General features: G+C 45.2%; 1 protein-coding gene across 1 annotated transcript in view; it reads left to right on the top strand.

Moving 5' to 3' along the window:
- Deptor (DEP domain containing MTOR interacting protein) overlaps positions 1-25,865 on the top strand; it is a 145,293-nt gene that overhangs the window by 110,570 nt on the left and 8,858 nt on the right. The gene's annotated exons all lie outside the window — the stretch shown is intronic.

Raw genomic sequence — 25,865 nt, forward strand, 5'->3', positions numbered from 1 at the left:
GGCGATGCTACCACTGGGTAAGTGTAGTGGTGACTTCTCAGTCCGACTTTCTTTCTCTCCGTCCTGAAAACCAAGTGTATTGTGTCTTCAGCAATTGTGCTTGCTATCTAGCTACGGTGGACAGCCAGGAGCAATGTCAATAACCCGTGTTCTTTTAGGGACTTTGGGGGCCTCCCAGGCTAATAACTTATAGGGAAATATCTCATGCCTGGTGCCGAGATTTTCATTGAACAATCTGTGCATTCTAGTGGAAAGCATTGCACACAAATAAAGGGAGCCTGTGTTCAAGTTCCTTCTTAAAAAACATGTGTTCTTAACTAGCATACAAAACAGTTGGTTTCCATAAGGGTCCTTCATGCAGCCGTGGCTTTGATTAATGCACTTTTCAGCCCTTATTCCCCTGGTCCTCCTCACTTGGTCCCTGCTTAAATCTCCTACAGTATTACCCACAAATGTGATTTTTCTGTTTCAAGCATCTCTATCCAGCACAGTTTTGTTCCGTCCTCTACAAACATTTCACAGAGGATATTGATCTTGGATGATGAGAAGATTTCAAAGGTTGGAAAGGCTGGGAGGTGGTGGCGCATGCCTTTAATCCCAGCACTTGGGAGGCAGAGGCAGGCGGATCTCTGTGAGTTCACGGCCAGCCTGCTCCACAGAGCGAGTTCCAGGACAGCTACAAGTTCCCAAAGCTACGAAGAAACCCTGTCTCGAAAAACAACAACAAACAAAAGATGTGAAAGTTCCACCACCCTCCCGCATCATATCCTTGCCTGGGCAGCAGTGGCAACGTGTAGATCGCCACCTGTCTGGAGTCCAACCTGTGACTCTGGCATTGGCTCACACACTTTTAAAGGGGGAGTAGGCAGCTAAGAATGGCCCCCCGGAATCAGAGAGCAGTGTATCCCTGCTCTAGAATAATTGTCTGACTCTCCCCCTCCCCCATTTGAAGAACACGTCTCACTAGGTCCTGTGCTCCAAATGCTGCCACTCTCCTTGGCTAAAGTAGCTAAGGTTAGGGTCCCTTCCTTCAAATGGATACAGAACCCAAGGAGCTCAGCGAGAGAGCTGCCTTGCATTCCAAAGAACAAGCCCTTGTTTCCCAGCTGAGGCTGAGATTTTCATTTCTTAAGGAACTTTTGGCTCAAAGAAGGATTTTATGTTTTACTTCCACAATGACTACCCAGTATAAACTATATTTGGCATGCTCCTTCAATTCTGAGCATGTACCTCTTCACTTGAAGAAGGACTTGGCTGAAAACACATTTCCCTTGAGGAGGAAAGCAGTGGATTCATACAGCAGCTGAAGACCTTGCTCTGACCAGCTAGCCAAGCCGACTGGGAACTCAATTGCTTTCAGTCCGTCTCTTGGAATTAACTGTCGAATCACTTGCCTGGGCATTGACCACTGGTTAATTAGCCAACTCTTTATGGGCCTGAAGAGTGGCTGGCCTAACTTTCTCTTGTTTTTATAAGCTAATAGTTGGTTTGGTTCATAGTCCCGTCTCCTCTGGAGGTGTATGATGGTTCTCATGTGGCCCCGGAGCAGTACAAGCTTCCTGTAGCTCTTCTATGAACTATAACCCGAAACTACAAGCCAAAATAATCTGTCTTCCAGTATCTAAGATAATCCCTGGCGTTTAATAACTGCTTGATGGCAGATCCAGCAATATTTCTATAGAAGGTGTCAGAGAATTCATGTACTGAACATCTGCATCATGCCTTCAGATATTTTATAGCCATAATCTCTTTTATTTTTCCAACCTCTTATGAAAATACATGGAAACAGGCTCTGTACTTTATAAGTCAGGAGGTAAGGACCCAACGTGTAAGTGTAAGGACTAGATTTCAATTACTATGCTGGTGGTGATGGTGGTGGTGATTGTTGTTGCTGCTGCTAGTGTTATTTCGAGACAAAGTCTTACTTTAATCAACCCCAGGCTGGCCAGAATCCCATTATTTATGCAGCCCAGGCTCCCTAGAACTCAGTATTCTACCTCTGTCTTCCCAGGGTTGAGACCATGGTAGTATTTCAAGAAATGTAAACCTTGGCAGCAGAGCACAGTAGATGACAAATCCCATTAAGTCATCCAATGTGTGTTGGCATACTAATGGATGGGTGGCCTTTTATGGCTTCTACAGAGGGGAATTTATATTCTATTCAAAGCACATTGTTAGAATGGCTACATGCTATAGCTGGGTATAGTGGTGCATGTCTTTAACCCTAGCACTCAAGAGGCAGAGGCAGAGGCAGGTGGATCTCTGTGAGTTCAAAGTCAGCCTGATCTACAGAGTAAGTTCCAGGACAGCTGGGGCTACCCAGAAAAAAACCTCTTTCCAAAAACCAGAGAAAGAGAGAGTGATTGAATATGAATGGCCACATGCTCACCTGGATTGACTTGAAGAAGATCAAATAAATAACTTGGTTTTGGCCCCAGCCCCTCACTTGGACCAGGATTAGATCTTCCAGGCTCACCCAAGGGGACGCCCCCAAACACTCCCTTTTGTCAGTTTAACCAAGCCCTTGTTAGAGCAAAACATTCAGCCTTCAGGCCTATAAATACAGAACAAGGGAGTCTGTGGTCTTTTCTGAAAAGGATTTTTTCTTTTTAATTTTTTTCTGGTGGGAATGATTACATCTTGTGAGAACTAGTCCCCAAGTGTTCATGGTGCCCCGTGCCAAGTCTCACAGGCATTCTAGACTCCTGGCTTCTTTTCTTATTTCCTGCCGGGATGAATTGATGGATGTTGGCTTACCGTGCCTCATTCCTCTGTCGCCTTGTTTCTTTGTATGTTTATTTAGAAACAGCCACCTGAGTCACAAGAAGGAATGAGTGGCATTGCCTCCTCCCACACTGTAGAAACCTTCCTTTCACCCAGAGAAAACAGTTTCAAACTCCTACTCATCGGTCCTCTCTTCCCATAACAGCCCTCTGTGTTGCATGGAATTTTCCTCTCATCCCAAGAGAGACCAGTTTCCTGCCCGGTCAGCCATGCTAATTAGCAAGTGATCGTTGTAGAATGACCATCAAAGCAGATGGGGAAAAACTGCACTGGGCTCTTGATCAGCTCTCAAGTCCCTAGTTGTTTTTTGGTCAATGAGTACTGATTGTCACCATGTTCTGGTTGTCAAACTGGGCCATCTTGGGATTTATAGCTGAGCAAAGGAGACATTAGGCAAGCTATCCTGGAATGAATATATAATTACATATACATATAATTAATTGCATCTATGTTTATGTTACACACATATATAATGACATATATCCAGGAGGTTTTGACTGTGAAGGAGAAGAAAGTGCTGTACTTTTTACAAGGTGAAGGAAGCTGAGAGGGACTGCTTCCCCGAGGAAAGGAGAATTGAGCTCAGGTCTAAAGAATGAATTGAAATCAGGTAATTGTCCATCTGTGCCCTGTATACATACATGGGTGTCAGAGATGGTATCTTCGGATCATGGACTTTCCTTTTCTCAGCTTCTGAGTCACGAGGAAGTAAGTTGTTTACCTTTGCCGCATATTCCCATTGCAGTGATGTTAGGTCATGGGTCCAAGTAACCATGGACTGAACCCTCAGAATTCCTGAGCCAAAATAAACCCTCCCTCTTGTAAGTCGTGTCCATTGGATTTTTTTTTTTTTTTTATGGCAAGGCAAAAGTCGGTAATACAGTTTCTTAAATAATGAGAGAATACAAATTAAAGGATAACTAAGACATACACAAAGGATTCTTATAGGTTACCTGGGCATGGTAGAGCATGCCTATAATCCCAGCATTTGGGAAATAGAGGCAGGAAGATCAAGATGGAAGTCATTCTTGGGTATTCAGCGAGTTCAGTGTGAGTCTGAACTGTGTGAACCCTGTGTCAGGAATAAGTTTTAAAAGATCATAACTCAAAAAAGACAAATAACAGCAAAAAAATGTAAGAAAATGCTCTGAAAATAAACTGTAAAAATCAGGAATGAGTGGCCAGTAAGTACATGGAAAGGTGTGTACACCATCAGTCTCATGGAAAGGTGTGTACACCATCAGTCTCATGGAAAGGTGTGTACACCATCAGTCTCATGGAAAGGTGTGTACACCATCTGTCTCATGGAAAGGTGTGTACACCATCAGTCTCATGGAAAGGTGTGTACACCATCTGTCTCATGGAAAGGTGTGTACACCATCAGTCTCATGGAAAGGCAAAATAAATTGAATGGTGGTGAGAAAAGATGATAGATTTATGTGTGTGTGTGTGTGTGTGTGTTGCGGTGGGGGGGGGGGTGCATTCCCTAAAGATAGACACCAAAAGGGAGCATATTGCCTTGGAAGACAGGAATGAAAGTCATAAGTGGGCTGAAGTATGTGGGAAACTGGGAGGTGGTGGCGTGCAATGAGCCCTTAGGCTAGGCTAGGGCCATGTTTCTTTGCTTATGTTAATTATCATGCCTAAGACATTTTCTAGTCTGGGCCATGTGGATGCCAGGGACCCACAGCCTGCTTTATCCATTGGCTCTAAAGTGTGCCCAACGCATGCTCTGTTCTTAAGAGCGAGGTCAATTTTATGTGTGCTAAAACACGCTTTCTCAACTCTGAAGGACTCTGACCCCCTCCCACCATAAAAAAGCACAGGAACCCGAGAAAGGAAGCTCGGACATTTCATACAGAGTTTGTACTCGAGTCGTATCTTCATACGGTAAAATGCACAGCTTTCGTTATATGGTTTGGTAGGCTTGCTCTGTTGTTCAGCTCACAGGACATGTTAGTCACTCCAAGTTCCCAATGCCTCTCTTCTGTCAGCTCCTCACCAGAAGCAACCACTGATGGGATTTTTGTCATTGGTTAGGTTTTTAGAGCCAATCCTTGATGACTTCGGGCAAATGATTTCACTTCTCTTTGACTTGTGCCTGCTGAATACTTATATATGGTACCTTCCTCAGGGTTAGAGAGGGAGGTCACATATGCAGACCCTCCCCGCAAACATGATAGACATATTAACCTCTCCCTCCTTCCCCTCAATATGAATATGTTGGTAGGTTTCTAAGAGGGAACCAGGCATCCCCAGTGTGTAAGTAAATCTGAAGCTTTCTTCAATCCTGGACTCTCATCTCCACATCCCTGAGACTAGAAAAAGGCTGCAAGATTCAGGAAGAGTTCTGAGTGTTAAGAGGAAAGGTGGTCATCGTAGTGGGTTGGTTTCATACTCTTAGCATCTGGAGCTATGAGACAAATGTTCCTGTTATCTTAAGTCATCCTGGTTTTGTTATAAAAGCCCTAAAAAGTGAATGTAGTAGCCATGCGTCCAAGAAAAAGGGGGCTCAATTAAAGAAGGGGGACTGGACAGTTGCAAAAGCTGCATGCACATTCTGTACACATTAGGGAATGCCTGCTATCTACAGTGCACACACATTCTGTACACATTAGGGAATGACTGCTACCTACAGGGCACACACATTCTGTACACATCAGGGAATGCCTGCTATGTACAGTGCACACACATTCTGTACACATTATAGAATGCCTGCTATCTGCAGTGCCCTGAGGCAGGTCCTGGAGTCCAGCTAGTCAGGGTCCCTACCCTCAGGGTTGTAGGTCTAGTGATGAACCAGAGATTAATAATTTCCAAATGCTTAGCAACATATGATATCACTAATGCACCATTAGTTATTAGTACACATTCATTGGCAAATTATGATGCATGAATTTGGCAGGAAGCTTACTGCCTGAAAGCTTCGGGTTCCAAAACACAGGGAAGAGTGCACATTTCAGTAGTCTTCAGAGTTGAACGATGAAGACTATATTGTTGAGTCTCTCATTTTGCCTTGTGCCTCATTCTCTTCATTCTACCCCCACCTTTTGTGTGTGTGTGTGAGCCAGATGAAATGGAATCTTCTCAGTATTACAGTGACAGTGTATGGTCTCCCAGATGTAATGGAATCTTGTCAGCATTACAGTGACAGCGTACGGTCTCCCAAGGACAGGCTGAGGGGGAAAGTGATGAAAACATTGGTCTGGCAGAGGGTCAGCTGGCCGGGGCAGAAAGAATGGGTACTGAGTTGATTGAATGCTTTGTTTTGTGAATTCCTGATTCTCCTCCAGTCCCTTCGGTCTCAGAAATCATCACCACCCACCCAGTTTCTCAGGCCAAGTGTCTGAAGGCCACATTTGCTGCTGTCTTTTCCCTTCCATTTCAGATGTCCTCAGATTGCATGTTAAGGGAACAAACCCCATTTTTATTTTTCTAAAGTAATTGAAGCACAGCACCAGGTGCCCAGGTAATGTTTCACTCGGAGACACAAGTTGCAGACAGCATTAAACCTAAGAGATATCACTAAAATAGCAGTCTTTAATGTTTGGAATCTAATCCCACCTTTTCAGTACGTTCAATGAATTAAGTTCTAAGAACCAGCAATGCCATTTGCATTGTCTCTACTATCGTTTTTGGTAATAGCCCAGTGATATAGATGTTGTCGGGGTTTTCTGTCCTGCCGGTTCCTGCAATGGTTAAGTTCTAAAGAAATCACACAGAGTTCTACATTAGTTATAAACTAATTGGCCCATTAGCTCAGGCTTTCTTATTAACTCTTATGACTTATTAGCCCGTTATTCTTGTGTATGCTAGTCACATGGCTCAGTACCTTATTCAGCCAGGTAGTCACATCTTCTTCTGTGGCTGGGTCACGACTGCAGACTAGGACTTCCTTCTTCCCAGAATTCTCCTGTTCTCGTTGACCCGCCTCTACTTCCTGTCTGATTGTTCTGCCTATACTTCCTGCCTGGCAACTGGCCAATTAGCATTTATTTAAAATATAACTGACAGGATACAGGCCATTGTCCCACACCATATAGATATGTTTCTCTTTTTACAAACGGAGAAAATGAGGTTCAAGTTAGGGCTATATGAATTCATATTTGCATAGGTCTAGATCCTGTGCTTTTGTGATTGTTAAACATCTCTGGAAATTATCTCAAAAGAAGGTATATGTGAGCCAAAGGGCTTAGATGTTCTTGGGGCCAGCAGCAGAAGATACTCTTGGAGTCACTGCATTGGCTCACACTGTGCAGCTCTACTGTTCAATAACATAACACTGATAATAGCATTCTAGAGAAGTGATACGTTCATAGTAATAAAAAGTTTACAATTGAAAGGACTAAGCCCAGGAAATGAAGAAACATACTGTATCCCAAGGATTGGAGCAGCCTAAATCTGCTGGCATATATATGATACTTCAAATGTAGCTGGTCTCCTGGGTGACACCCCAAAAACATGAACCATATCTAGTGCCTAGGAGAGTGGGTGTAGATCCTGCTCACTTGATTATGGATGTCTAAGTAATCTCTACTTGTTTCACCCCCAGCTTTAGCATCTGTTTTGTTTTTAAATCTCTGAGACTCTTTTGCATTTATATAGTGTGTGAGTGTGTGTGTGTACTTGTACGACCCACAGCACAAGTGTAGAAGTCAGAAAACAACTTGCAGTCTTCTCTCCTACTATGTGGGTCCTATCTGTAGGGGCGTTTCATTTGTATTTTAATAAATAAAGCTTGCCCGAAGACCAGAGAGTGAAACAGCCCCACTGGTCAGCCTTACAGACCAGGCAGTGGTGACACACACCTTTAATCCCAGTAGCCACACTAGTTACCTTAGAAACCGGGCATTGCATGCCTTTAATCCCAGTGGTGCATGCCTTCAATCCCAGTCCTAGAGAGGATTATAAAGCAGGAAGAAACAGCTCTCAGACACAGTCTTATTTCGAGATTCCTGGAGGCAGGATCACCACTTTTGGACTGAGATGGAGGTAAGAGCCAGTGGCTGGCTATTTTGCTTTTTGGATCTTCAGGTTGAACCCGTTCTCTATCTGAGCTTTTATTAATCATTCTTCATTCTATCACTCAAAAGTAGGTCCTCAGACTTGGTAGAAAGTACTTGCCAAGCCTTGGTACTGGCCACAGCATCTATTTTTTCTTCCCTCTGTATTTTTGTCCTGATCTTTATCCCAGTTCTGCTCTGGCAGAATCCCATATCAATTCTTGTCTTCTTTTGCCCTAAAATTTCATCCTCTTTCCCATTTATCCTCTTCCTAACAGTACTGCTATGGAACTTGAGGTCAGAATGGACACTCTTCCAAGTTGCTAGGGACCCAAGCAAATGTAGACTCCCATCCAGCTGCTGTGAACTTACTGGGCTTCTTAGATCATCTTCAAACCATATTGACTTCCTAGAAGTGAAGACAGCTTACTAGACATCAGCTCAGCTGAGTCCTTAACTGTTACAGGGCTTCTGCACTGTGTACTTCTGTAAATAGAGATATGCTGAAGTAACAAGCATTTTGTAAAAAACATGTGTGAAATCCATTCATAAATATATCTGCGTTTCCAGACTGTGTTCTCTATTCCTAGTAAGCAGAGCTTAGAGTTTAAAAGATTTTTCTAACTCTCAGCATTATTTTGTGATCCTCTGCTGGTCTGAGCATCTACACAAAGCTACAGAGTACAGAAAGAACAGTTTGAATATATAAGTCACTCTTGTACAGTCTCATATTGTTCATGCATCATCTAAAAGAGCATAGATCATTAAGGAGAAAATCTTCTAGTTTATTTATTAGAATAAATAGAAATAGGTTAGAAGCTTCTAACCTGTTTGTTTATAACTTTTTTTTTTTAGAAAATGCTTTCCTTTTTGTCTTTTTCTTTCTTTCTTTCTTTTTTTTGCCATCTTTAATCTTTAATCCCAGCACCCAAGAGGCAGAGGCAGTTTGAGACCAGCCTATGTATCAAGTTCTAGGCCAGCCAGGGCTAAATAGAGAGACCCTGTTTCAAAACAAACAAACAAAGTGCATTTTTTTTTTTTGTATCCCTGTCTGTCTGTCCTGAAACTAGCACTGTTTATCAGGCTGGCCCTGAACTCACAGAGATCTACGTGCCTCTGCCTCTCAAGTGCTGGGATTAAAGATGCTCGCCACCACCGTCCAACTTTTTTTTTAAAAAAGAAAAAAAAAAAACAAGATCCATTTTGTGTGTGTCTATGTTTGTCTGTGTAAATGTGTGCGTGCATGTATCTGTTTGTGTGCACATGGACACGTGGGTTTCCTTAGAGGACAGAAGATGGTGTCAGAGCCTCTAGAGTTGAAGTTACAGGTGTTTGTAAGCTGCTCAGCGTGGATAATTAGAACCAAACTCCAGTCCTCTGCAAGCGCAGCAAGTTCTCTGACTGCTGAGCCGTCTCTCCAGGCCCTCTTCATAGTTTCAGTTAGCTCTTTGGCTCCTTTTTTAGGCGGATCCAGTGTGGTCATCCTCGGCTGCCCCGGGTTCGTGATTGCCATGGTAGTGGCTTTCCCTGGAGTTGACATTTCACGGTCCTTTCTTTTTTTCTGACTCTTACGTTCATTGTGGGAGAGCCACAGTGCTCCCTAAATGGTTGAGGGAATGGTATAAATGTCTTGTTTTGATCCAAGCATTCATCTGTCATTTAGTTCCAGCACTGTGTGCAGTCATGAGTCTCTGTCTTCATCACCGTTCATTGAGAAAAGGCTTCTTTGATTAAGACTTAGCATGGTAACCGTCTGTGGGTGTAAATGTGTGTGTGTGTGTGTGTTTAGACAGAGAGAGAGAGAGAGAGAGAGAGAGAGCAGTTCAACAATATGTCAGTTTTGCTAAGCTACATAATTGTAGTGTCTAGGGTTCATTGCTGGGTAAAATCATTGATTTTTTTTTTATTCCCCTCTCCTAGCCACCTATATAGCACCTTCTGGCACTACGATTGTTTTGTGGATATTGTTGTTTTATTTTATGTAGTTATTTTTTTTGAGGAAAGGTTGTATTCTGTAGTTCAGACTGGTGTCTAGCTCAGGCTGGTCTCAGTCTCGTGACAATCATCCTGCATCAGTCTCCCAGATACTGGGATTATAGCCCTGAGCCACCACACCTAGTTTTAATCCATTCATCACGAAGGGTACTGAAACTGAGGTTCCCGGGAGTAGAACCACTTATCCAGGAGTTGAGTTCGCTCACTCCTGACCAGGACGCTAAGTGAAAGGTTTGAAACAGGCCAGCTCTAGTGCCGAACCACTGACAACTCAGTTCATCCTCTTTTCATCTTCGACCTCACCTCACCTCCAGTATCAGGGTCATCCCGACAACTGATCGCCTGGACTCTGGTAGCTTTGTGTTGTCTTCACCTGGATTTAATAATAACATACCATAAGCTTCCAACTTCCCCAAATAGAGCTAAGTGTTCTGTTTTATACATAAGAAATGAAAACTCAGACAAAGTGTGGTGGTTCATGTCTGGGACCCCAGCACACTGGTAGGTCAGGCAGGAAGGCTTTGAGTTCAAAGCTATGGGGGAGGAGGTTACAGGGGGAAGCCCTGTTTTAAAAAAGGAAAACTTTCTGAAGATTCTACTGAGTCATTCAAGGCCAAATAACTAGTGAATTCCAGCTCTTCAAATGCCACGAATTCCATTCAGGGTACTGGCCTTGAACATAATCTTCTTGTTTAAAACGAGCATAAACACACAGACAACCCTTGAAGGAATGCCCAGGCCAAGGTTTCTAACTTCCACTAAGCGTCAGCATCACCTGGGGGAACTCACAAGAAATTCGCAATTATGCAGATGGAGCAAGTCTGGTCCATCCCGCTCCCCCCTACCTCACCCAGGCCCACAGCACCAACACTGATCAGAAACTGCTGGGTGGTTTGCCTGTGCAGCCAAGACAGAGAAGACCATCCCAGAGTCCCTGAGGTGAACATGACTACTGCATGGGCATTGTATTGTTGGACGATGGGCATGGACATTGTATTGTTGGACAATGGGCATGGGCATTGTATTGTTGGACGATGGGCATGGGCATTGTATTGTTGGACGTCAGGCATGGACATTGTATTGTTGGACGATGGGCATGGGCATTGTATTGTTGGATGTCGGGCATGGGCATTGTAGTTTTGGACGTCGGGCATGGGCATTGTATTGTTGGACCATGGGCATGGTATTTTTGGACGTTGGGCATGGGCATTGTATTGTTGGACAACGGGCAATGTTCTTTCCACACCTCCAATTTCTACTGAAGGCCATCCTCTATAGTTTGTCTTTCTAAAATACACGGTGAAAGCAGCTGTGCTTCTGGCACTGGACTTCTAGGTTTGCAGAGTATCAGCTACACATGCGTCTGAAAATTTACAAGCTCCCCTTGAATGTCAAAATTCACACTGAGTGAGCCAAGCAGAGGAGCTGCCCCCACTTCCTAATAACAGTCTTCCAAAGCCAGATATTGCTCATGCCCTCTGCCTGCTTGCTTTGAATCCTAACAGCTGGGCTCTGTGGCATTCGAGAAACCTAGCCTGCCCTCATGCTCAGTGTAAAACCTCGTTCTTGTTGGAGGCACCACACCAAGGAGGCTGCCAGCGGGCAACTGGGCTCTTGCAGTCTGGGAAGGTTCCATGGGGCCCTCTTTATCTTAAACCGCACAGGCTTTTTAGAGACAAGGAAAATATCCTCCGCACATTCTCAGGAAAGTGGGAGACTAGTAAAAGGCTAGTTCAGGTTTAAAATATTACCAGCTTTAGATCTTCAGTTTCAAACTGTGGATGTTTCTCCATTGCAGAGAAAATATTAATGTTCCCTGCCCCTCTCCGTACCTAGATCTGTGTCCACTCAATTTTGGCAGGAGTTTGTGCTGTCTGATGGATGAGAAGTCCATTGAGCAGGGCTTTAAATAGGATCCCTCCTGAGCCAAGGAGAATGCAGAGTATCCTCTGGATAAGGAGAGGCCCCAGAACCCTCTGCGTCTCGAAGGATAAAGCTTTCTTTGTAATGGCCATACATGGCCAGCTGTATGACCACTGTGGAGACCACAGGGCCTTAAGTGTATTGTGATCTACACGGAAAGGCTATCCACACGTTCCTACCCTAGGGCTTGTGGGATCAAATTCTACTTTGTAGAACCAGATTCATCAGTTCCAGACACAGGCATTATCTTTACCATCCCAGAGGTGTGTGACTGTCCCCTGCTTTGACTGGGCCAGGGGAGGCTATGTCTTCCAGTGCTGTGTGTGAAAGCTAGTATCCTGGGCTACAGTTCATGTGTGAAACACAGACATATGTGTCTCAAACTCTGGACTTTTAGGAGTTCCTGGCCTTGTAGAAACATGTGAGAAAAAAATTTATCTGCAAAGAAATAGCTTAAGGAAAGTAGACCAGGTGTGTGTGTATGTGTGTGTGTGTGTTTGCAGTGCGCGTGCATGCCATGACATTGTGTGTAGATGTTAGGAGGACAGCTCTCAAGAGTCTGGATCTGGCTGGGGATCAAACTCAGGTCATCAGGTTTACAAGGCAAGAGCCTTACTTCAGTGAGCCATCTCCTTAGCCCTGGGCTTCCGTTTTTATACCGACCTTTAGATACCAACTGCTACACTGTTAGTTCCAGCTCTTGGCCTCTCTCCAACAGGCACCAAGTGCCTGTTTGCATCTTATCAGAGAGTCCAGTGAAGAGCCTGAGGTGCCTCCCTGTTCACAAGGCTGGCAGGTCGTAGAAAAGAGCTGGACAGAGGGGAGGAGCAAAGGAACAAACCGGAAAAAATCCAGCGGTGCTGCACTTAGCTCACAAGTCCTGGCCGACAGGCATCTCTGCACCTGGGTCTGTCCCTTGCTTTCTCCCATACTTCCTCCATTTTTCTCTAGCGGCTCCGACACTTCAGTATCTTACAGATCCCAAATCTTCACCCTCCAAGCCTGTCCTTCATTCATGGTGATGCTGGAGTGTGTCCACAAGATAAGTTTATGACATAAAGGTCTTCCCAAAACTTTGGCATCACCAGTCATTAAGATTCTCGGAGCGCTATTGGTCGGTGGGACCGTTGGTTGGGGAGGACCAAATGTGGAAAAGCAGAGAGCAGGGATAAGCTGGACCCTCCCTGGGTGCCTTTGTGTCTGCCTGGCGCCTCCGTTTACCGCAGTAGCTCTGAGCAGGGGTAGCTGCTTCACTTCCACCGTCCGGATACTCTGCACAGTTCTCTGTGGACAGCCTGGAACGCTATATTCGAAAGGAACTATGTAATACAGTGTTAACCTTCTCAAGGGGACGCCACAACGCTCTGCTTTCTTATCTGTGGTTTCCCCGAGGGACAATTCATAGATGGTGCTCAGCGCAGGAAAGAAGAAAGCTGAGCAAACATGAGGCTCTTCCAGGAAGGCAGAGCGGAGGGTGACCAGATGAAAGGGGTGGGGGTGGATAGCTTTCCTGGAGTGTTGGTCTGTGAACACACCCCTGATCGTGGAAGGAGCGTCCGGGTGTTGTCCCTGTGAGCCCAAACTGTCTCCAGCTCATTCTCTCTGGCTTCTTGTACATAAACGGTTTAAAATACGACTCCTGAGCCAGGTGTGGGGGTGCACACCTGTAATCCCAGCACTTGGAAGGTGGAGGAAGGAGGCAGCCTGGGCTACGAGAGATCCTGTCTCAAAAAGAAAAAGAAATGTTATCTCAGGTGGTAGAGTGCTTGCTTAGTCTGCATGAAGCTTTGTGCTTGATCGCAGCACAGCCCAAAACTGACATGGTGGCATACTTGAGAGGTAAAGACAGGAGGATTGCACACCTTTAATCCCAGCACTCGGGAGGCAGAGGCAGGTGGATCTCTGTGAGTTCGAGGCCAGCCTGGTCTACAGTGCAAGTTCCAAAACAGCCAGGACTGTTGCACAGAGAAACCGTCTCGAAAAACCAAGAGAAAAAGAAAAAAAGAAAAGGAAAAGAAGAAAGAAGAAGGAAGGAAGGAAGGAAGGAAGGAAGGAAGGAAGGACGGAAGAAAGAAAGAAAGAAAGAAAGAAAGAAAGAAAGAAAGAAAGAAAGAAAGAAAGCAGAGTTTGAGGCCAGCCTGAGTTACATGAGCACCTGTCTCAAAAATAAATAAAACAAAACAAAAGAGAAATTACTTCATTTTAGAACTTTTCTCCTAGCCTGTACAAGAACAGGTCTCAGCAGCCCCTGTGTATCCAACAGGGCTCATTTCAGTCGCTTTGTACAAGATGGAAATAACAAGGCCAAATTGAAATGGGCTGTCTGGGAGATTTTCCTGGAAGCCTATTTAAATATCCATAATAAAGTCTGTTTTCCAGGGTGAGCCTACAGATTAATCACTTTCTTCTTGCATGAGGACAGTTGGTCCTGGCTAACAGTCCTGTGGTTTAGCTCTCGCAGTAAACACTGAAGGCGTGGGAGCCGTCCTGGAGGAGCGAGCACAGGATGAGCGCTGGATCTGGTGTGTTGTGTGAGGAAGGAAAGGAGACGGGTTTCGCTGGCATTGTGCTAGGCGCTGCAAGAGTTGCCTAATATGAATTATGTCTCCTAGCTTTTGTCAGAACACAGGAGCTGGATAGTAGCTGTATTTTCTTGTTGAGGATAAAAGAATTGAGTCCCAGACTCTGGTTGTGTAACGAGGTCCTGGGAGCCAGAAGCCGAACTAGTCTAGGGTCGATCTGGCTTCGAACCCAGGATCATCCTTCATATCCTAAGATCCTTCAAAAATGGAGAAATGATTCTACTTTTCTGGTCATTAGTGTCTCCTTCTGAAGAAAGAGGTTAGCCACACCACCAGAGGTCAATTCTACTCTAATAATGAAGGTCTGGGGGACTTCCAATCACTACAAACTCCATACAGTTCTGTGACTTGGATGTGAAAGACCCAGATGACATGCTGGCCCATGTCCACTTTCTAGGTGTTAGACAATGCTTTACTCCAAGTCTGAAGGAAGGTCTGTATTGGGACTCTTGTTTTCGTAGTTATTTTCAGTTTTTAAGACGGGGTTTCTCTGTGGAACCCTGACCATCCTGGAACTCACTCTGTAGGCTCAAACGGAGAGATCCGCCGGCCTCTGCCTCGCCTCTCCTAGTGAGTGCTAGGATTAAAGGTGTGTGCCACTACCTCCTGGCTGGCTGGCTTGTTTGTTTGTTTGTTTATGACAGGGTCTTCGGTAGCCCAGGCTGGTCTCTAGCTCACTATTACCTTGTATTTCCGATCCTGCTCCTAACTGCTGGGATTACAGCTGTGTACACCACATCCAGTTTACGTGGTGTTGACCATACAGCCCATGGCTTTTTGCATGCCAAGCAGTCACTCACTCAACTGAGCTACACTCCAGTCCTGGAGCACCCTTTGACCCCTCAGTTAAGTTCTCGAAGAGAGACAGTTCCAAGTAACCTCAGTGTCAGCCTCATTCTCTGGCTCACAACTTACTCTACCAGGATGTGAGAACACACTTGTGAAATAAGGAAAGGGATTCTGGAGCCGTAGCGCACTGGCAGGCTCTCTCCACTGGACGTGTCCAGCAAAGGATGCATGAGGACGTTGTCCTGGCTTTGTTTCTGCTGGTATGATAAAATAGCCTGTCAAATGCAACTTAAGGGACAAAGGCTGTATTCCAGCTCGGTTCCAGATTCCAGTCCATCATTTCCCGGAAGTCAAGGCAGCAGGAGCCTGAATGAATCCTGTCACATTGTATCCCATTGCCTCCACAGTCAAGCGGAAGAACGCAGTGTATTAAGGCAGGCATGCTGGTGCTCAGATTCTTTTTTTCCACTCTGGCCGGGTTCAGAGCTCCCTTCTTAGGGAATGGTGCCACCCCCAGTGGGCGGGTCTTCTTACCTCAATAAATCCAGTCAAGATAATCCCAGAGCCATTCTCAAAGGGTAGCATTAGTCCATGCAGTCCTCCCAGGTGTGCCCAGAGGTCTGCCTCCCATGTACCGTAGATCCTTACCACACCATAAAACAGATTACCATGAGGCCGTTATCGCTTGTAATCTTCTTACTTTCCGGCCACATCATTTCCAACTAGAGCTGAGGGCACATAGAGCTGCGAGCCTGCAATCCCCACATTTGAGAGTAGGAAGATTAAGAGTTGAAGGTTATTCACTAAACAAGACATTCTAACCCATCCTGGATCGTATTAGATATACTCTGTCTCAAAAAGTTAGGAACAGGCTCAGCATGATGGCTTAGTAGGTAAAGTCACTTTCCGCTAAGCCCAGTGACCTGAGTTCAATCCGCTAGACCCACATGGTGGAAAAAGGAACCTCTGACCTCCACATGTGTGCAGTGGCACACACATGCCCCCCCAAAAGTAAATAAATGTAATTAAAAAAAAATCAACAGTTAATGACACAAGCCAACCATAAGCCCCTCACCTATGTAGATTAAATGCATTAGAGATTCCTCACACTGGGCACCAAAATGTATCTGCGTCGCGCGAAGGAATGAAATCTCAGGTTTCTTCTCAGGTTAGTTTGACTAAGGGTGAGTCCAAGTTAGAATTCTCCACTTCTCTCCAGGTGTCGTCCGTCTGTAGCCTGTCATTTCTGACTTGTTTGTAATCTGTGTATCGTATGCCTCATGCCTGCTCCGAGTTTGCCTTGTCACTAACAATGGCTTTGCTCTCTATTGAACAGTACAGAAAGCGTCACCCAGGCAAAGAATGAAGGCTATTTGACAGCCATCTTTAACAGGGTTTCATAGGGGAAAGCCATTTACTGACTACAGCCCAGAAGCACTCAAAAAAGCAAACATAACTGTAAAAATATTATCAAGTAATATATAAATATGCTGTCTCCAGCATTTATGGAGTATTTGTTTTATAAGGTCACCTTTGACCTGTTGGCTGTGTTCAGGAAATTATTATCCTGACAGTATATATACACTCATGCATTGCTTTCTCTGGGTCAGGGACCTGTAAAAGTACGTTATTTAGGATTAAAGCTATGCATTGGTTTAAGGTGTGAACGGTCATTGCGTGGGAAACCCAAGGCAAGTAAGGCTGGTTGTTACATTGTTCTCTTTAAGGCGGGTCAGACAAACAAGAGGGGCACACGGAAGAATAGCAGTTTTAAGTCTCAAGTGACCCCAAATGTATTGTTAACTTGGCTATGAAGTCTTGCAAAAGTTTCAGTCTCGTTGAATAGAAGAGATATTTTCATAAAATCGCACTGCCGCAATCACCAGGCAGATTGTGGCGCCGCTCTGTGTCTCCGCTATGCACATTTGTGCCTACCGCTCCCCTCACACCTTCTAACGCAGGTTTGGTTTTGGCCCATATTGGCACACCATCATGGTGGATAAAAAACGGGCAATAAAGAGAATAGAATTCACCCGTGTTGGGAATTTTCCTAACGCAAGCTCTCTGTCGATGCCAAAATCCCAATCAAGCTAAATGACAACGAGCCGAGCCGAGCTGAGTTCAAGGATATCCAGGTTTAATGGGATTTCTGAGCTCTCTGATGGTCCCGAGGGAAACCGGGAAGCCACAAATGCTACCACATGGAGCGGGGCGGGGGGCACACGGAGACTTTCCGGGGAGCAGTTTGGGGGAGTGGTCAAGGTTTTGACGGGCTATCTTGCCCTCTCGGGGGTGGGGTCAGGGTTTGGTGGGTTGCCTTGCCCCTCCTCTGGGGAGGGGTCAAGGTTTTGGCGAACACAGGGGCGGGGCCCCTGGAGATCAGAAAATGTCAGCAATACACTGCACTTACCCCTTGTGAATGAAATCATACATGGAAATACTTTGTAGTTTTGAAAAATCAAGCTATTGAATAATGATCTGATGAGCAGCCTTACTATTCTGAACCTTGTCTAATAATTGATCTTTTAAATTTTCTGTTATGTTAATTTTTGTTAATAGTAAGTGTTCAGCACTGAAAACTTAACTGTAATCAAGGAAAAAAGCATAAGTACTGTGTTTTTTGTTTTTAATAAATAAATTTAATAAATTGTAAAAACCCGAACATGGGCAGTCCTGTAGCACCCGTACGTGAGCCGGGAACTACACCTGGAGACTTAAAAACACAGTGACTTAAACACACAGAGAGACATGGGGCGGGGACAGGCAGGTCATTCTTAATACAAGAATGCCAAATGCCAAACTTTATTGTGCTCAGGGACAGCTTTTATAGGGCTCCTTAACCACGTCCAGCTCTTGGGATTTTTCAGCCGCAGGCCTCCTGCTCAGAGCAGCTGCAGGCAAGAATCTGACCCAGGCAAAGAAAATCAAGGGGCCCAGGATCTATAGCTCCCAACAATAAATGAATGGTTTTTTTAAGACCAAACAGGTAGTTGTATAAAAGATTCTTATGAGAGGAAGACAGATCTTGTGTGAGTTGAGAATATATTTCCTAATCCCTCTGCCACATCCACACAAAAATGTTGAACTATTTATTTCTCTGGTTGGTTTGTGTGTTTGTGGTCACACCCAAATTTTCTTGCTAGAACACGTATGCAGATGTCAGGGGACCACTTCTGGGAGTCGCTTCCTTCCTTTGATTTGGTTCCCGGGATTAGACTCAACAAGTATTTCTACCCACTGAGCCACAACACAGGCCCAGTCGTGGGAAGTTCTGAGCATCTTTTTGTATCCATAGAATAAACCAGTTTGTCTGGGGGCCTAGGAGTGTCAGAGTGAGAACTGTTGATAAATTTCCTTCCCTTCTTCAGTAGAAGATCCTAGAATCCTGTGGTTGTAACACTCATCTGTTGCTCCTTCAGCTAACTGAACACTTTTATGCCCTTGGGTTAAACTTATCTCAGCCTGAGACTTCAGTCTTCCCTTAAAGCAAGCTAACCTTGGATATGCTTCTAGTCACCTACAGGACAGTCGCAGGAACCATCAATGTGTTCACGTCCTTCTCCTGCTACAAACCTCTATAGAGAATCTTCAGGAAGATTTTGTTTTCGCTTTGAGAGTCCCAAGTTCTTTGGATCCCGAGTCTAGGTCCCTTCAGACCCCTCCTCTCCTTTTGAGTGTTCCACAGACCTGTGCCTGCCCACTGAGGCGAGTGGTCAGGAGTGAACTTGCATCTAAAGCATAGTGATGGCTTGGGCAAGGGGGCAGATTCTGTGTAATTCAGCAGGCTCTTCAAACGTCTCAGTTTGAGGAAAGAAGAAGGTTTGCGCAGCTTTGTGTTGCTGTTCTTGTTTTCTTGTGAAAGATAGCCCCTCAGGGGGCTGGAGAAATGACTCAGTGGTTAGGAGCATTGCCTGCTCTTCCAAAGGTCCTGAGTTCAATTCCCGGCAACCACATGGTGGCTCACAATCATCTGTAATGAGGTCTGGTGCCCTCTTCTGGCCTGCAGACATACACACAGACAGAATATTGTATACATAATAAATAAATAAATATTAAAAAAAAAAAAGAAAGATAGCCCCTCAGTTGGCTTTCCTTCATTGGTGTAGTCTGTTCTCTGGGGGGCATACGGGGCCCTATAGTATGTTTACATGCACAAAGCTTAGGGAGACTGGTTCTGTGGGGTGGGAAGCCTGTGTTTGTGCACAACCGGCCATCTGCCGCCTCCCACACCAGTCTCTCTCTGACCATTGCATACTTGGCAGAAAGATTGATGCGGCTGAACACACAGCTGCAAATTTTCTTATCTTGTGTGCTTTTGAGAGGACTGTATTCTGCTGTGCTGGCTCTTCCTCACTAAAACAAACAGCTTGTTCAGGTCAGGACAGCAGCACGGGGAACTCCTAAACAGGACCCTTGAATGTGATGCTTGTGTAAACACATCACAGTCTATTCGTGTAATGGATTATGGCTCGCTGGCAAGTCGGCCGTCTGCTTTTCTGTAGTATTTCATGGTGAAGAATTATTTTTGAGTAAAATTCTACGGTCTCCATTCTGAAGCAGCTTTGTTCTTGTGACCACCTCATGGACAGGAACATTATCCCTTTATGGATTGTTCTGCTTAGTCTTAAATTAAAAGTATATGTGTGTGTGTGTGTGTATGCACACGCACATGGGTGTGTGCGTGTGTGTATGCGTTCACACACACATGTGCCTTTACCAACTGAGCCATCTCAAAGGCCAGCTCTGTTTACTTTAAATTTTCACTAATGGAAGCCAAGTATGGTGACTCAATCCCAGCACTGAGAAGACAGAGCTAAGAGGGTCAGAAATTTAAGGTCATTCCCAGACCACCACCACCCTGTCTCTCACTCACTTACACACACACACAGAGAGAGAGAGAGAGAGAGAGAGAAAGAGAGAGAGAGAAAGAGAGGTGGGAGGGGAGAAAGAAAGTTAATTTGCACTTAATTTTCACCTAAGTGCAAAGGTGGGCATGAAAACAATTATATGCTCTACATAGAGATATATAAATTGTGTATATCTGCAGTTATTACAGTGTGACCTGCTAGTATAACCACAGCTGAGGAACTGGTTGCTATGGCAGCAGGACTAGGTACATAGCTGAGGAGATGCTGCATACGTGCCAAGTGTATGTAGCCTGCCCTTCTACCTGCCTCTCTATCCGTTATCAAAGGCCAGTCTTAACTAGCATTATTCAGTTACCCACTCCATCTTGAGTTCCTTGGCCTTTTGCTCTACATGCTGTGGGACTTTTTTGGTCAGAGACATAGGCTATCAGCTATTAGGTCTTCCTGTGAATTGAATCTTGCATCTTTTTTTTTTCTACTTAGCCACCTTAATCATGGCAGATGGCCGTGGATCAGTTTCTGTTTTTTTAGTACTTTTACTATCATAAGACTGCACTGCCTTGCTGGATTCTAGCTTTGTAATATGACCTTTTTGGCTATACTTTTTATAAAAAGCATCTATAAACCTATAGCACATTGATGCATGAGAGAGCCTCTTGTATTCTGTCATTTATATTGTTCTAAGGTTCAGTTCACATTCCTAAAAAGAATAACATTTCTTTTACAGATGTAATAAGAGCAGGTGCCTGGTCTGTTTCTTGGCACGTGACTGATCAACAGGCTGGGGACACCGTCACTGGTGGGCATGTTGTGGTCACTTAGTAGAAACTGATTCCTTTTTCCCGTGGAGGATTTCAGAAGGAAAGGCTGAGCAGGGCCGTGTGAACGAATCCCAGGCAGAGGCATACTGTGTGTTTGAAAGCCAGCAGGGTCTGTGTAGCAAGCTTCTGTCCAGCCAGCTCTACAGAGCAAGACAATGTCTCAAGAACTACAACAAATATTGGTGGTGGTGGTGGCGGCCCACATCTTTAATCTCAGCACTCAGGAGGCAGAGGCAGGTGGATATCTGTGAGTTCATGGCCAGCCTGGTCTACAGAGCTAGTTCCAAGACAGGCAGCCAGGATTACACAATGAAAACCTGTCTCTAAAAACAAAAGGAAAGGAAAAGGAAAAAGATTTTTTAAGAGATAAAAATGCTTTAAAGTTTATAAAGAAACACGTGGGGTTGTTTGATTTGGTTTGGCTTGGTTTTTATGTTTCTTCCTTCTCAATGTATCAATGTATCCAATAGGGGAACTCATACTTAGGGAAGTAATGTTCAGCTTCAGGGGTAACCGTCTGAGACTAGGTATTAACTCCCTGGTTCCTAACTTAGTGTCACCGGTGGAGAAGCCCCCACTGGAGAAGGAGGAAGGAAGGAGACCAGCGAAGCCTCCGAGATAAACTTCTTAGGGTGCTCATTCTTAGCAATGATGGTTGAACATGCTAACATCTATGTTCTGAGGATCATCTGAGCCTTTTAAAATGTGTGTGTGTGTGTTTGTGTGTGTGTATGCACACGTGTGTACGCACACACATAGAGGCACACATGAGTGCAGGTGATTGTGTGTGCATGTGGAGGCCAGCGGACTCCACCTTAGTTTGAGAAGGGTCTTCCACTGGCCTGAAACTTAGCAGTCAGGCTAACATAACTGACAAGTCCCAGAGACCCTTCTGTCTCCACCCTCAAGGCTGAGATGGCAAATGCCACCACACCCCTGGGGGGCCAACTCAGGTTCTCCTGCTTGCAAAGCAAGCACTTTCCCAGCTGAGCTGTCTTCCCAGGCTGGTCCCCTTTTGATGGTCCCTTGATCAGGATGATGTCTGAGGACTTCAGAGCTACTTAAGCACATCCTACTGTCTTACTTAGTGCCTTGTCTCCGCTCCCCTGTGTCATTAATTAAGCTTCCCCTAATTAGGCTTGCTAATCAATACAAGACTCTTTTGAGATTTTATTTATTTTTATTTTATGTATATGGGTGTTTTGCTGTGTGTAGGGCTGTGCACTGATATACACACACACACACACAGTATCAGCGGAGGCCAGCAAAGGGCACCAGGTTCTCTGGAACTGGAGTTAAGGATAGTTGTGAACTCCCATGTGGGTCCTGAGAACTGAACTCGGATCCTCTTGAAGAATAGGGGTAGCACGTACTTTAACAGCTGAGCCCTGTCTCCAGCCCCAGGCTCTTTCACACCTGTTTTATCTTTCATCTGATCAGGAGTAGGAAGTAGTGGTGACTGTCAACTTCCAGGTACCGAGAAGACTCCGGTGCACTGGCGGAGCTGTGTTTCTCCCCAGCCTCACTCCCACTTCAGGCCAAACAGCTATGTGACTATGGTGGGCTCCAGCCACGTGTGAGCATGTGTATATTTGAACAGTCCCACGGGCACCCCATCAGTCTGGAAGTTAGGGCACATCTGCCAGGCCTGGTGCAGGGAGAGGGATGAGAGAGGCAGGGGGTTTAGTTAATTTGGCTTTCCATCTGAAAGAAGGCTGGAGTTCTGCCTGGGTGTTCGTCCCAACTTGATCACACCCTGAAGTGTGCCTGGTGCCACTTCCTTCGTCCTGTTAACTCAGAAGGACCGGCGCTGTTGCCTGGGACCTCTCTCCTAAGCCTGTTTACTCAGAGCTGCGTCCTAACCCCAGCTTCATGTGTCTGTCACAGGAAGGTTTTGTTCTGTGTCTCAATGGGAATGTGTCTGTACCCTTTCCCTTGGAAGTTAGAGCTCTGCGTCCTTGATGCAGGTGATGAGACTGGGGGTTAAGTTCAGTCGGCACAATGCTTCCCTAGCGTCTGTGAAGCCCTGGGTGCAACCACAAGTAGATGCAGGAGGGTCAGAAGTTCAGGGTCAGCCTGAGCTCACTAGTGAGTTCAAGTCCTGGGCTACGTGACACCATATCTCAAAACAAGAAAGGAGGGGACAGGGAGACGGCTCCGCTGGAAAAAAAAATGCTTAAGTTGGGATCTCCAGCACCCACACAAAAGCCAGGCATAGTGGTGTGCCTGTCAACCTAGCTCTGGAAAGGTGGAGACGGGGGTGGGGTGGGGCTCCCTCAACTTGCTGCCTAGCCAATCTAGCTGAACTAAATCGGTGAGCTCCAGGTTCAGTGGGAAGTCTTGTCTCAAAAACAATAAGGTGGAGAGTGGCTGAGGAAGACACTTGACACCAGACTCTGACTTCTGTACACATGCATGTATAGACAGACAGACACACACACCTGCACACATACAAACAGACACACACATACACACAGAGACCTGTTCCCCTATATGTGCATACACAAACAGACACAACTACGGAAACTGGACAACTGCAACATGATCTTTGCAAACAGGTGTGTGGTAAAGGTACCTAAAAGTAGAGGGAAAGCATGACCGCTTTCCCAGAATCCCCATCACTTCCAGGAGGTGGACATTTCAGCTTCTAGCCCAGCAAGGAGAAATTATGTTCCTAAAGTGGCCCGTCTGGAGGCAGTCATGTATTCTGTGTGTTTGTGCACATGTGCTTTTTAGCATAGAGGACAAGGAATTTCCCCCCGGGTTGTATGCTTCCTGCTGTTACCGGTAATGTGTGTTGGGTTTGCAAAGTGTGGTGTACCAAGGATGCTACCTGAAGACCCATCACCATGAGTTACCTCGTGAATACACAGTGGGGCCTGTGGAGCTAGATAATCTGGAACATTTAACAACAGGATGTAGAAACTGCTCAAACCACAGCAGTTATTGAGGCCACTTAGGGAGAGATGACGTCTTTCCAACAGCCAGACTCTAAAAATACCCTGTAGGATATAAGCATGAGAAAGGTTTGGATGGCGCTTTTTCTTTATTCTTGGAAAAGATTTGAAATAACTCTCAGTTATGTGGTTGTGAGAAATGATCCCTTTGCTGAGAACTGGGAAAAGGGAGCGTGTGTGTGTGTGTGTGTGTGTATGTGTATGCATGCACATGACACATAGGTTTGACATACATATGTATGCAGACATCAGAAGAAAACACCAGGAGTCCTGCTTTGTCATTTTCTACTTTATTTCTTGAGACAGGATCTCGAAGTGAATCTGAAGCTCACTAAGCTCACGAGATTTTTTTTCTCTCTCTAAACTGGCTGGCCAGTAAGCCTCCACCATTCCCCTGCCTGTCCCTTCCAACAATAGAGCTCAGGCATGTGTGGCCATATCCACCTCTTCCCTGGGAGCTAGGCCCCTGAACTCAGATGTCCATCCTTTTGCAGCAAGCACTCTTACGCACTGAGCCATTTCCCTAGCCCCTTGTTTGATTTTTTTAAAGTAATTATGATATAAAATAAGTAGAAAGAAAGTGGAGCAGAAAAGCAGCTCCCCCTTTTTGTTGTTAGTGTTGTTTGTTTGGGGTTTATGTTTGAGATAGGGCTTCACTGTGTAGCCCAAGTTGGCTTCAGATTTGTTCTGAAGACCTGGTGAGTCCCAAGTTTGAATATTAGAGAAGGTATGGTAATTGTTTCTTAAATACAGACAGTATAGTTAGCCTCTTTTTATTCTTTTTCCTTTTTGGAGACAGGATCTGTCTCCCTACAGTGCCCAGACTGGCCTTAAACTTATCATCTTCCTGTCTCAACCTCCCAAGTGGTAGATCCCAGGTCCATCTCACCAGGTGTGCTGGTTACACACATGTCAACTTGACACACACATACTAGAGTTAGCTGAAAGGAGGGAAACTTAATTGAGAAAATGTTTCCGTAAGATCCAGTTGTAAGACATTTTCTTAGTTATTGATGGGGAGAGCCAGCCCGTCATGGGTGATGCCATTCCTGGACGGGTACTCCTGGGTTCTCTAAGAAAGTATGATGAAAACTGGGTGGTGGTGGTGCACGCCTTTAATCCCAGCACTCAGGAGGCAGAGGCAGGCAGAGCTCTGTGAGTCAAAGACTAGCCTGGTCTACAACATGAGAAGAAAAGAGTCTCAGAAAAGAAAAAAGAAAGAAAAGCCTACTGAGCAAGCTATGGAAAGCAAGCCAGTAGGCAGCAACCCTCCAAGGCCTCTGCATCAGCTCCAGGTTCCTGTCTTGTTTGAGTTCCTGTCCTGACTTCCTTCAGTGATGAACAGCAATGCTGAAGTGTAAGCCAAATAAAACTCTTTTCTCCCCAGCTTGCTTTTGGTTATGGTGTTTCATCACAGCAATAGAAACCCTGACTGAGATCCCTTGCTTGTTTTATAATCCAGGTTTACTTGAATAAAAATCTTGTTATGGAATTCAAAGAGCATCAACATCATACATTTTTTTTTTAATTTTTATGCTGTCTTGTAGCTTTTATGAGATAAAGTTTTATGTAGTCTGGGCTGGCTGTGCACTCACTGTGTGCTAAAGCTCCCAGTCTCCCGCCTCACCTCCTTCGTGCTGGGATTCTAAGTGTATGCCACACCCACATTGCTTGTTGGGTTTTTGAGGTTGATTCATACTCTACAGTCCTAGCAGGATTTGAACTCTCAATCCTTCTTCCTCAACCTCCTGAGTAGCTCAGATTATGTGAGTGTACCACCACACTGTGAGTGTTTGAGCAGACCTGAGTCTGCTTAAGTCTAAGAGTTATAGAGGGGGGGAAACACTACCAACAGCTGTGGACATGGTTTAATAAGTAAAGAGCTTGCTCCATAAACAGTGAGGACCTATGTTCAACTCCTAGAACCCATGTACAAAAGCCAGGCATGGCTGGCTATTCACTCCTATAACCCCAGCTACTGGACAGACAGAGACACAAGGCTGCTTAGAACTCACTGACCAGCCAGCTTAGCCAAATCAGTGAGCTCCAGGTTCAGTGAGAACTCTGATCTCAGGGAATAAGGTGGCGAGCAATTGAGGAAGATACCTAACGCTTTGAACTCTGTATGCACGGTGTTATATAA

Source organism: Chionomys nivalis, chromosome 17 (assembly GCF_950005125.1).
Source record: "Chionomys nivalis chromosome 17, mChiNiv1.1, whole genome shotgun sequence".
NCBI lineage: Eukaryota > Metazoa > Chordata > Mammalia > Rodentia > Cricetidae > Chionomys > Chionomys nivalis.